The sequence below is a fragment of the Peromyscus eremicus genome, chromosome 5 (genome assembly GCF_949786415.1).
Source record: "Peromyscus eremicus chromosome 5, PerEre_H2_v1, whole genome shotgun sequence".
Lineage (NCBI taxonomy): Eukaryota > Metazoa > Chordata > Mammalia > Rodentia > Cricetidae > Peromyscus > Peromyscus eremicus.
The window spans coordinates 46,954,571-46,968,473 of NC_081420.1; the positions used below are offsets into that span (position 1 = coordinate 46,954,571).

At 42.4% G+C, this 13,903-nt stretch overlaps 1 pseudogene; it reads right to left on the reverse strand.

Annotated features, from left to right (window-relative positions):
* Positions 1-6,687, reverse strand: part of LOC131911039 (small ribosomal subunit protein uS2-like) — a 39,991-nt pseudogene extending 33,304 nt beyond the window's left edge.
* Positions 6,688-13,903: the final 7,216 nt, after the last annotated feature.

The following is a 13,903-nucleotide window of genomic DNA, read 5'->3' on the forward strand; positions in this document are numbered from 1 at the left end:
TGATTTTAAATATGGGAAGAGAAATATAAACATTGAAAAGAATTTTGCCAAATCACAGAGTTAGAGGACTAACATGATATAAGTTTACATAATCAAAATAGCATTGGCAAGCAGATGAACATACAGATCACTGATGAAGAACAGAGCATCCAACTGACTTGTTTTTTAATTGCAAAAGCAATTCAATTGAGATAGAACAGTCTTTAGTGAATGGTGCTGGAATAATTTGAGATGCATAATCAAACAATGAACTAAAGTAAAATAAATCATGGCCTATACCTCACAACTAAGAAATAACAATAAAATGAAAGGGTCCACAGACCTAAGTATAAATATAAAACTGTAAATCATTCCATGATAAACTCTTATAATCTTGATTTGTCAAAAAGAGTTCTTAGATGTGATGTCAAAAGCATGATCTGTAAAGGAAGCTGGTAGTATGAACTCCATCAAATATAAACATTTTCTTGGACAAAAGAAAAACTAAAAGAATTAAAAGATAAGCCACATGCTGAGAGTAAATACTCAGATATTACATGTCAGACAAAGAATTCATATGTAAGACAAACAACTCTACAAAATAAACTGTGTAAAACCAAACAAACCATTTAAAATGTGAAGATGTTTCAAAAAGATTCTTCACTAAAAATGACAATTGGGAAAGAAACACAAAAAATACATGCCATATCAGTAATTAGGAATGTGCACAATAAGAGTACAGTGAAATAGCACTGTCCACTGCTGTGGAATAATCCTCTTTTATACTGTAAAGATTTGTCACTTGAATTGGTTTAATAAAATGCTGACTGGCCAATAGCTGGGCAGGAAGAGATTTAGTGTGAGAGCCAGACTAGGAGAATTCTGGGAAGAGGAAGGGCAGAGTAAGAGAGTTGCTGGCAAATGCAGAAAAGCAAGATAAGAATGTTGAACTAAAAAAAGGTACCAAGCCATGTGACTAAACATAAATAAGAAATATGGGTTAATTTAAGTGTAAGAGTTAGCTAGTAACAAGCCTGAGCTATTGGCTGAGCATTTATAATTAATATAAGCCTTTGTGTGGTAATTTGGGAAGCAGCTGCTGGGTATTTGAGAGTGGCTGTGAGACATAGGAAAACTTCTGTCTACATATGGCACCCAATGTGGGGCACCAGATGATGTATAAACCTAATTAATCTTATCAATAAAAACCAGGAGTCAGATATTGGGATAAAAACCTGAAAGATCAGAGAAGCAGGGGAACAGCCACAGTCACTTCCTACCTCTTCCATTCCTCCAACCAAAAGTACTGAGATCCTGTCTCTACCTGCCTTATCACTTCCTGTTTCAGACCTCCAGGCCTGTATGGTTAACTAGTGGGTAGCTCCACCCTCTGACTTCAAGCAAGCTTTATTTGTCAGAACACAAACAAAATATCACACAGCAGCCCACTTCTACCATAGCCAACATTCGAATCAGATTGAACACTGCAGGCCTCACTGTCTTCTTGCTATTCTCTGTCTTCTGGCCACTCTGTTTCCACTCCCTCACTTTCTGTTCCTACTAATCCTTCAAGCCTCAACTCAGGCATTGAAGTTTACTCTCAACTCCCATTCTTCCTTTTCCCCTCCCAATCTGGATCTGGATTACATACAACCTCTATGTATTGTCAACTTGACATTTGACCTGTCACTATTCCTATCAAATGTGCAATGCTTGCTTGTTTCATTAGAAGTTTTCATGCTCTCAACCTTAATCTCTAACAAGTAAGAGACTGTCTTCTTCAAAGTTTCTTCTGATAAGTCATCACGCTTCAAAAATTGTTTAATAAAGAAACTCATATGGAGAGATTCCTATGTTCTTTCATACAATGTCAGCCTAGAATTGGCCTTTTACCTAAAACCACCCTAAGACTTTTATAGCTTCTAAGAAGGCCACTGCCACTCAATATCCATATGCAGGTTTACCCCTTCTTCAAAATTAAAAATATTCTGTCATTGCAAAGGGTCAGATATATAACTTGCTCTGTTAACTGAAGTTGGGCAGTCTTGCCTATGAGCTATTGTCCTAAGCCTTAAGTCATAGCAGTCTATATCAAATGTTTTCAGGTTCTTAGCATCTTGGCTCACACAGATTGCAATGTAGCAGGGAAACTTTATTCAAAGTAAAGAGACAGTACAAATTGGCTTACACTATCAAGAGTGACAGTGCCCATCTAAATGAGAATACTCAGGGCCAGTTTTTGTTTGGACCTACCTTTTCTGGAGTTCAAGTGAGGAAAAAGTTTTGTTGCTAAGGGCGTAGTTTGGGTGGTTCTCTTTTGATTAACAAGCTTGGATATCATTAATCTTTGAACACTATGCATTTCCCTTCCTATAATATATTTCATTTTAGTCATATAGTGAATTATGCATAAGCATAAGATGTTAAGTAGAAGATTCTCTCTAAAAGTTCTATTAGAGGACATAGGTTGCCTTATTAAGTATGTGAAGCCCTTATTGTGTATATCAGGCCCCTACTCTGCTAAAAATAAAATATGAATGAATAGAAGATGGCTATATTTGATGGTCATTAAAGGAAGGAGAGATTCATTCTATTCTTTGACGTGAGATGTGCATGCAGCTAGATACAGTTGGGGTTTTTAGGTTGCTAACAGATTGGTAGGCACATTGTTCAGAGTGGGTTGTGGGCATAGGCCAAGCCAAGTTATTGCTAAGACACTTCTTATGCTAGCCTGCCCCATAACATGTTGCAAACCAGATACAATTTATCCTAAAGAAAGAGCCCCAACTCTCAGAAGTGTCAGACGTTACACCATGAGTGCCACTTCAACAGGTCCATCTTCTTCCTAGTTATATGGCATGCACTTCTGACATCACATTGAAGGTCTCTTCCAAAGATGAAGCCTCTGACCAGTCATGATTTTCTCAGCACTGCAGAGATCACTGGCAGATGGAGCATATAGAAAGTGCTTTACACAAATTCAATTATGTATTCCACCTGTTAAGCTGTGGTACCTACGAACTGCAACACTAATCAGTATGGAAAAATATCCCAAAGGTGCAAAACTGGCATTTACATCTTGGTGATAACCAATAGCTGTCTAATTGGACTTAAAGTCTATTCAATGGGAGGGAAATCATGCTTGGTACTGGAATCATAGCCAAACACCCATGATTAATGAGGTCATAGATCTTAGAGAAAGACCTCATCCCTAAACCAGTATAACTCTTCAGCTGGGCAGTGGTGACGCACGCCTTTAATCCCAGCAGTCGGGAGGCAGAGCCAGGCAGATCTCTCTGAGTTCAAGGCCAGCCTGGGCTACAGAGTGAGTTCCAGGAAAGGCACAAAGCTATACAGAGAAACCCTGTCTCGGAAAAAAAAAAAAGAAAGAAAGAGAGAAAAAACAAAAAAACAGTATGACTCTTAACTACATTCTAAATATCTGTCCTTATACCTACAGATAAGTATAGCTCTCAACAGTTATCAAAAAAGTTTCCTTTTCAGAGACCATTACAGAAGTCACACCTCGTTAAAATGTCCAGACTTAGCTGGTGTATCTATAACACACCCTCTACATCTAAGGCTCAGGGAACATCAGGGGAGATGGTGCAGAAAGATTGTAAGAATGGGAGGACCAGGAAGTCTGCTGTGAGACTGTATCTTCCAGAGATGATCAGGAAGCTACACACATGAAATCTCAACAATGTGTTTGTTTAAATAAGACCTGAAGAATGACAGCACCAGCTGACATGCTAACATAGGTAGGGAACGTTGTGCAGGGCCCCAACCCTAACTGAAGGGCCGCAGGCAATTAAAAACTGCCGAGGGAGGGAGAATTAGTCCTCTCCAGGAATAAGCCCCTAAATGTAACACTGAACAGACTCAGCAAGTTATTAAGTGTGTGTGTGTGTGTGTGTGTGTGTGTGTGTGTGTGTGTGTGTGTGTAATAATAATTAAAGAATAAGAGTTCACGAATTTTAAAGAAAGTGGAGGGGTGTAAATGAGAGGGGTTGGAGGAAAGAGGAGTGGATGATATAATTATATTTTAATTAATTAAAAATTCTAAAATTACCAAAAGTGTGAAACTTTGGTGTCTTTTGCCTTCAGTAGAAAAAGAACTAGAAAAGAAGAAAGAAGTGTCCAGAGGAAAATGAATGAAGCATCCCCAGGGTTGCTGCCTCGACAACTCCCAGAGATATGGTGACTTGTCCAGTCATCCTCATGACACAAGAAAAAGACAATCTCTTCGAGCCAAATTGATGCTGCAACACTGAAAGTCAAATTGAACACCATAGCAACTGAGGGGGGTAATTATCCTTTGCTGCAGTTTGTTGGTATTGTGTGTGCATTTAGAAACCCTCAATACTACTTCATACAAGAGACTTTTGTTGTTTTTACACCCCCCCCCCCCCGCCAAGTTTCTGGTTGGTATTATAGTTTGGTTGTTTCTGGTGTTTATTGTTGCAGCTCAACCAAGTCTCTTCTTGGAGGTTTTCTTCAGACAGTACTTCTATATTAATTCAAGTATAAAATCTGGTAAAATATATACTCAGCTTTGAACTCATCTGGCAGGAAGGTTCGGACTCCTGCCAGACAAAGGGAAGTGTCTATTGGGAAAGGGCAAAGAGCCTCAAGTGAACAGAGAGAAGGGGGAGAATGGTAAGGGTGCCTTCAGTTGGCCCAGGTTTACTCTTCTGGAAAGTTCCTACTGTGAGAGTGTAATCAGTGACAAGAGGTGGGTCAATGCAAAGGGCATCACTGAGAAGCCACCCGTCTTGTTGTTATGAATGGGTTGGAGATGTGTGCAGTCAGTTAGTTCTTCAGCAAAAGGTTCTGGAGATAGAGGTCTTGTCAGGGTAAGAGAAAAAAATCACTTCTAAGGATGTGAAAAATGGGGTATCTAGGGGATGCTGGGCAGGAAAATGGGAAGAAATAAATAAGCATTGTGAAGAGCACAGAATCATGGATTTATGGCGATTATGCGCTCAGAACCTTTATACTTTATGTGAACACTTGCAAGCCCAAATTAGATCAAATGCACACGAATTCATTTATGTGGAGGAGTTGGCAATCAGTGACCAGCATTTCATTTTCTTTTGTATCTTGGTTGGCTGGTCAAAGAGAGGTTTGGATTTTTCCTACTTTCAATTTTCCTGTTGATAATGTGCACAGTTTAATACTAAGCCTGTTTGGAAAGCTAAGCTTGCCAACAATAGATACCCGGGGCGATTTTCAACCTTTGTGTTTGGGATAGCAATGTTGTTTTGGGTACTTGCTATGGAAATACTGGAGGACGCTCTGAAATAAGTCTGTGAGATGGACAAGAAAGGTGCTTAAAATTGAGGCAAGAACACCTGTCACAGTGTACCTACCTAGAAGGTTTATACTGCATCCTTTCGGAACACACCATTTGCATATGCACAAAGGGATTGATGAGCCATGGCTGGTGCAGGATCAGCCCCGCACGCGTGCTGGGTGTTGGAAGGATGGGGCCGGTGGTAACAAGAATCAATATATATTTACTATGGGGGCGAGGAGGAGGTGCGTGAAGCTGCAGGGCGGAGCACAGCTACAGAGAACAAGCCTGGCTCCTGGTTGGTTCTGAAGTCTGGTTCCCACAGAGGAGCAGGCAGGAAGGGAGGGGATGCAGGAGGGAGGATAAAGCAATAAAGTGTGCTGCGTTGCCACGCACCGGGAGCCCTTGCTTGAGCCGCAACACCACGCGCCTCTGACCCAGAAGGCCCCCTCCTGGCTCGCACAGGTTCACCAGCCGCGAGCTGCTTCAGCCGTGGCGGTGGCTCTGACAGTAACTGGCTCTGGATTCCCGGCAGTCAGAGCAACGCGAAAGACGCTAATCGTCCAGGGCTTGCAAACCCGGTCCTCAATGCTTGGCACCTATGCAAGCCACGTGCGACCCCCAGTTCTAACCTGCGTGCTGACCGGAGCATGATCTGTGTCCAGTCGGAGGCTGCCAAGGTAAGCAGACACCACGCTCAAACCACCAGCCTCCCCTTCCCCCTTTCTCGGGCGGCTTCTTTACCCCGTGAAGCCCCTGCAGCGCCCTCCCTCCTACAGCCGGGATCCACCCTTCTACCCACCCTCTCTCTTCTCCCGCGAGGTTCAATTGTTGGCTTGAGGTGGGTCGCCGCCCAGGCCGGGATGGCATCCCAAAGCTTGGGTACAGCAGGCTGACCGGGCCCCTCCTGAGGGCCCCGGAGAGAAACAAAGAAGCCCCCAAATGGGTTCGCAGCGCCTCCTCCGCCCCTGGGCGCCCTCCCAGTGACTAGAAGATGCCAGGGGAGGGGGCGGAGAGACCTACGTAATCCCCCTTCCTAGCCCACACCCACTCCTTATGAACCAACGCTTGGGATGGGCTTTTAGACAATTGTATCCCATGGTCTCCGCTCGAACTCTCTTGTGCTTACTCAAGGGCTCCTGAAGCCGGTGGCCAGGTGCAGTCCCCTGGGTGGTGACTGGCTGGGAAGATGCGCGGTGTGGGTGTTCCCCAGGCGACTCCCTATCCCTGGCTGGCTGTGCCTCTCAGCTGGGCCTGGCACCTGAGTTTCAGCGGGAGCAGCTGGTCATTTCGCCCACCCTACTGCTACCTGCACACAAGCGGGAAGAGGGGCAGGGGTAGAGGGTATGCAGGGGGCGCTGGAAAAACCGCATCCGGTCCATTTTTGGCTGGAGATCCGACACATTCCCCATAGTTTACCAGGCCATGACAATGCAGCAAAATCTTAGAGCTCAAAGTGGCCCTCCATCCTCCGTTCCAGGGCTTTCTGACAGCCCTGAAGCCTCGATTTCCCAGGCACCGAACTAATTTGGGGAGTGTGGATGTGTGGTCTGTTCATCTTGTGCACAGAGGCTTGGCAGGGTAACTTCTCTGCCAAATTCAGCGCATGGGGGTGGGGTGGGGGGAGCTGGCAGGGACACAGGCTGCAGAGATGCCCCAGCTTGCTGTGGTTCCGGGCACAGCTAGCCTCAGTCTGCATTGAGCTCACAGCAGATAGCATGCGGGGATTTTCTTAGCTGCTGAAGATATTATTTTGACGTTGCTGTGGTTTGAGGCTACTTCTTCTGGGATCTGCATTGGTTCGAGTCTCCCTTGTTTTCCTTCTTTCTTTGAAAAGATAACTATGCTGTATTCAGCAGAAGTGGATATAGGAAGAACAGCGTAGTTCAAAGATAAGGGGTGGCTTCTTTTTTTCCTGGAATTTAAAAGACAATTTAGGAGGGTAGGTGCCCTACCTGAAAAGGCCACCCCTTAAAAGACCCCAACAGTGTTGTGCTACAAGGCTTCTCAAGCAGGTGGCCAGATCTGCGTTTCTCAACAGTGGGACTCACTCCGGCTGTGGCTATCACGGTAATTCACTCTAGCTTGGGGATTCATTTTGAAAATGTGTTTTCTACTAAGAAGGGATTACAATCCACATGCCTACCCTAATATGAATGTGTGTGTCTGTTTGTAGAGACGTAGATTGTGGCAGAATTCCCTGTTGCCTGATTCCTCTGCTTGCTACCTCCTCTGGAATGTGTCATTGGTAAAATGAAGAACTATTTTAATTCCTAGACCAATAGGCAAATTGAGGTCTGGAGTATTTCTTTGAATGAACCATGTTCTGACAGACCCACACTAGGATCCCAGTCGAGCGCACTTGGCTTCTTTGCAGAATGACAGACCTTTTCTTGTGGGGGATGGGTTTTCATTAAGACAATTGCCTAAATTTATTCAGATTGTGACATTATTGACGTGGTTCAGGAGGCCACATCCTGAGCCGGAACAGCTTATCATGCAGAAGCATCATGCAGAAGGACTGCAGCTGCTGTTATTTGTGGATATAGCATCATTCGACTCATTCCTCTCACACTTGGGCTTTTAAAGATGGGCCTATTGAAGCTCTGCCTCCCATGCGTTAGATATGACTATTAATGAAGAAATACAGGGAAAAATGTAATCATTAGAAGAAACCCCTTCGTTCCATTTCTTAAGTGTAAAGTGAGTTCGTCCTGTTAATTCAATAGTTCCCTCTAGTTCCAGCACTCCTTGATAACTGATCAAGGGGACAAGAAAAGTTACCCATTCTAGGAAAGACAGTCATAGCCCAAACAATGGGAACAAACTATGGGTTTATTACAGACCTTATTTTTACATCTTAAAACATGTAACTCCAGCGTCTGCACTTTTTCCATAAATTAAATCAACTAATGACTTACAACAGATCCATTTCAGCCCACTAGAGAGACTTCACGGGGGGGAGGGGAGCTGGGGAGCACTGAAGAATGTGGAGAGTGTTGTGTAACAGGTCTTCTTACTTTAAGATTTGATTGTTCATTACTACCTCATGTTCGATAACTGAGAACTAACTTTTCCAACTACTGATTTCTATTGGCTCATTTCTAATGAAAGAGTGTAGACGTGTGTTTTGTCTTGTGCAGTAATTAGCAATGGTATCAAGTTTACTTTCTCTGATAGGATTTGGTATTGTTCATAATAAATGTAAACATTTGCTGCTGTTTTGATAACGAGTGAGGCAATGGCGATTCTAAACAGGCAAATAAAATGTTTTCATTTCCTTCAGTAATTATGAAAAGTTAGACATGGTAAGGCATTGAATCATTGACTCTAGCCTAGCTACATAGAATACCACATTTGAGCACTAATTTCCTTTTAAAGATACAATCAAAATAACATCCTGGAATAACAGTACCCTCCAGGCAGTTTACTGTTTGCCCATAGCCATTTCATCTACACAGCTAAGTTAGTACTGATCATACTGCAGGTATCCGAGTTGTGACTGTGCCACAGCCTCCTGGTTTAAATGTCCATCTGAGCTTCTTCAGAACAAGGGCACTATCAAACTCACCTCTCATCTCTGCAGTACCTCACACTTTGCCTGGTACATGATCTGTAGTGAGGAATGTTTACTGAATCGATTTCAGGTCATGGAAATGTTCTGTAATTGTATAGGCAGGAGGTAGGTGGGTATTTTCTGCTTCATGAGTCAGTTGGAAGAATCAGAGAGGTTATGTAAGATGCTTAATGGAAATGGTAAGTGAGGACTCAAATCCAGGCCTTTCAGCAGATACCTCTGAGGGAGGCTTTACTCATCTCAAGAAAACAAACAACACTATGTAAAGAGGACACTAAAATGCTGTAGGGTTGGGTTATTTAATTTTTTTTTACTTGAATGATCTGTATTTGTCTGCTTTGATAAAAATACATCTGGTCACTGCTTTTATTCTGTCTTGGCTTTGAAGGAAAACTGTTTGGCCCAAGTTCTCTGTCCTCTAACTTGTACATAAGCAGAACAAGGCACTGCTGCGGCTTCTTCCTCAAGTTTTGCAAGGATGACAGATGTGTCTAGAAAGTGGACTGACCCATATTTGTGCAGATCACATTGAACCATCATACACTGTATTTCTGAAATGACCTGGCAGTTAGAGACAAACCTATTTCCTGGGCCAGCTTACTTAGACAGAGCCTTCCTGTAGACAGATTCTTGGATAGACAGGTATGACTTACAGACATTGAGACTTCCCACTTCTTATTACCAGGACAAGCCACCTCAGGAAACTCGGAGGCCCAGTCTCCTGTGCCCTCCCTGCACTACACCTCTGGGTAGCTTCTTTCAAGTCACTTGTCCTCTCTGTGATCTACTTTCTTCTTTAAAAGCAGGAAGTTTAACAAGACAACGCTACAGGTCACTTTGAGACCATGATTCTGTTTGTTTATGTTTGTTTTATTCCATTGAGCAAACTGGAGGGTGAAAAACAATCGATAATCCAATTAGCATTTTAAATGTATGTGTCTTGTATGTGTGTAGAGTAACTTAAGGCCACTTGTGTGCAAGACAAGTTTCCTAGTAATCTTATTGAGCTTTCTGTTAATCCTATTCTCTGTGGATACTCACAGTAATTCTTTCCTAATTTTAAAACTAAATGCATTGTGTTAAAGAAAGGAGATCCTTGACATTTCTTGTTTGTAGAGTGCAGTGTTGAAAAGATGTACAATTTCAGAATGTTTAGAATTTCAGGATTTGATAGTCAAGGCTCTGCTTCCATTACCAGCAATTTCTGATCTGTGCTCAAAAGTGTTCCCTGAGATTCACCAGCACTTTCCCTTTTCAGTTTCTCTACTTTCCATTTTGACCCTCATGTTTCACTTCAACCCAGTCTCCTGAAACAAACACCTCCCCTATCTTGAAAACACGTCCCTACCACTCACCCCGTGGGCTACACCAAGGGGGCTGTCAGAGTCCACTGCTTTCCACTTGCCTTGCCCAGTTCTGCATCCCAAGGTTCACTTGTCAGCAGCACTTTTCCAGATCAGGCTACTGTGAGTTGGAGAGACAGTTGGAGTCTTCAAGGATATGGTAGTATTTTTGTTTTCACAGATTCTCAACTCCACCTGAAGTGTAAACTCCAGGCAATTGTCTCTTAAAGCCTCTTTTAGATATTTTAGGAAAGAGAACAGCAGATTGATGATTTTATAGATCCTGTTTCATAATGCACATACATGGGGTTATTAGTAAGTGACTATAGTGTTCTGTGGCATGGGCACTGGAGGAGAAAATGGCAAGGGATGGTGCAAGATTTTTTTATAATAATGATATAATTTGATAATAATGCCATGATTATTGATGAAATACTTTAATGACTACTCGACTTCTAGGTCACTGAATTTCTGCAGCAACAATACATATTCAATCTGAGCATTGTGTGACCGGAAACCATACTTTTCTTGATTTATCAATCTAGAGTTGGATGCACACAAAGGACAGAAAAATAAAAATATAGTGTGCAGATGGGCTCTGCTGGTGTTATCTATTTGCATGTGATATTTTTGGATGAATACAGTGGATGAAACTTAAGTCTGCATTGAGGGGAGGGAGGGGTGAGCTGGAGGAGGACACCATCTGTGCCCATGATGATGAACACTATCATGGAGACTTCATTTGGGGTCTCCTTTATGTATTTAGTGGAACAGATTTTTCATTTCACACTTTCTAGATATATTTGTATTGCACAGATGTCAGGGAAATATCATGTGTGTGAAAGGGAAAAAAAAAAAGAACCTGTGCTTCAGAAGGGAAGTCCGGGGGAAGATGGGAGCTGGGGGCTGGCCTCTAAGTCTCAGGAATAGCCAAACAAACGGAAACACATGAAATATGAACCAATGGCTGAGGGGTCACCAACTGGATCAGGCCCTCTGAGTGGGTGAGACAGTTGATTGGCCTGATCTGTTTGGGAGGCATCCAGGCAGTGGGACCGGGTCCTGTGCTCATTGCATGAGTTGGCTGTTTGAAACCTGGGGCCTATGCAGGGTCCCTTGGCTCAGCATGGGAGGAGGGGACTGGACCTACCTGGACTGAGTCCACCAGGTTGATCTCAGTCTGTGGGGAAGGCTTTGCCCTGGAGGAGATTGGAATGGGGGGCGGGCTGGGGGGAAGGTGAGGGGGGCGGGAGGGGGGAGAACAAGGGAATCTGTGGCTGATATGTAGAACTGAATTGTATTGCAAAATAAAAATTAAAAAAAAAAAAAAAAAAAAAAAAAAGAACCAAAATTTACTTCTATGACCAAGGATTATAATTCAATCACTTTGTCCTTAACACCTGTTTAAGTTGCAAGAATGCTGTCTGATTTTTCTTTAAATTTTAGAGAAATTTAAGAAACAGAAATTTTTTGTCATATACATTATTAAAAGGCAGATATTCCGATTAAGCAGTAAAAACAATGAAGAGATAAAATAGAAGACCATGCTTTGGATGGATGAAACCTATCAATAACTCATCATTTTCCTGCTGAAATGACTGCAGGATGTGGAGGGATGCAACAGTTCAGTTGGTAGAGTGCTTGCCTAGGATGATCCTAGCATGAAGTCCTAGGTTCCATCTCAGTATTGCATAAACCAGGAGTGGTGACACAAAAGCCTATAATCTTAGTACTTGGAGGCTGTACTTTTGAGCCACCAACCAGCTCCCAAATCATAACATGGAGACTTAATAACAGTTATGAATGTTTGGCCTTATCTTATGCTTGTCCTACTAGCTCTTATAACCTGTTGCTATTCATCTACATTTTGCCTTAGGGCTTTTTACCTTTCTTTCATTCTGTAAGTCCTACTGTTTACTCTGGCTGGCTGGCTAGCAGCTGGCGGCTGGCTGGCCCCAGGTGTTTCCCTCTCTTTCTCTCTCATTCTCTCCTCTCTTCTTTTCTCTCTTCTTGCCAGCCCCGTCTATCCTTTACTGCCTAGTTATTGCCCATTCAGCTTTTTATTAAACCAATCAGGTGTCTTAGGCAGGCAAGGTGAAACAGCAACACATCTTTACATAGTTAAACAAATACAGCACAAACAAATATAACACACCTTCACATAGTTAAAGTAATATTCCACAACAGGAAGTGGGAGGTAGAACTGGAGAATTAAAAGTCAGCTTTGGCTACATAGAGAGTTCCAGGCCATCCGGGGCTACATGAGAACCTATCTCAAAACCAAAAAAGAAAACAAAACAAGAAAACACCATAGCATGGGAACAGTAGGTTGCTATCTTCCAAAGGACTTGTTATTCTTTATTATATTCAGATTTTCTTTTACCCCTGTAAACAAGAAATTCTGGGAAGAAACTGAGTCCACAAAGACTGGTTGACTGACCAGCACTTCAGTGATGTGCAGAGGGTGGAACGTTTCAGGTCCAGAGCCTGATTTAAATTTACCTTTGGAACTCTTTGGCCCTCTAAACAGCCATGCCTTGCCTACCTCTGTTTTGTATCTGACACCCTGTGACTGACTAATAGATAAAACCAGAATTAATATCCAGTGACTAACAGATAAAAATATTTGGAATGTATTAACTTAACAAAGCCCTATTTTCCATCAATCAAAAAGCCAAGAATATTGTCAGATAACATCTGAGATCCACAGCTGATGTTCTTCCACTTGGCTATAACCTGCCTCTCTGATGTTTCCACCAACATATCTGAAAAATGTCTTGATTTATGGTTTCCTTTGTCTTGTTACTATAAGAAAAAAACAAAAAACAAAAAAACAAAAAACCTTCATGAAACTATTTCATGTTGGAAAAGGAATTAGGAGTAACCCAATTGTGTGTTCTCTGACCATGGTCACTCACATTGACTTCAAATTAAATTCTTATTCTCTGTGAGGTGAGAGCTGTGTTTTTGCATCCAGGGTGGGACTCTGGGGGAATAATCCATTTCACACAACAGGAGTCACCTGGATAGAAACGAGGTACGGACAAAGACCCATTCAGTCCAAGCCACTTGGAGATGTTTCCTTGGGTGGATTGTTGGTGAGTTCTTTCCAGGACTCCCTCAAACTTCCCTTGGATTGGTGGATGGTCCATTTGTTTATTCTGAGCTGGTTACTTAAGGATCCTGTTGATAGATACCTTTCTTATTTTGGTTTGCCTTCAAAGTTTAAGGTATCTCTTTCATTTGTTTACTTTGGGAACATTTTGGTTTAGACATTTGGTGTGCTTTTTTTTTGTTTGTTTGCTTGCTTGCTTTCAAATCTCCAAAGGCATTCTGGAGTCTGACAGGCTTGTCGTTAGCTTTTGTTCCGTTTTAAACCTTTGAAGATATTTTGATTTCTAGTTTGTTTTGTTTTTGTTTTCTTTGCCTTTGGAGTGATTTATCACATTTTCCCTCTGTCTCCTGATACCCTTCAAATGCCTAATTGTGCCCCTTTTTGGTGGCGTCTTCTTCTTATTGCACACTTTAGCTTAGGGCATTGCTGAATGCCCGATCATAAAGAAACGAACGGTAAGAGGCACTTGTTCCCTCCAACCCAACAGAGCTGTCTGTGCCATGGCCTCTTAGGCAAATCCAACAAACCCCTGCTCCTGGGTCAGAAGGAACTTTATTACTTGTCCAGCAACATATACAGTTTGACAAGTCATT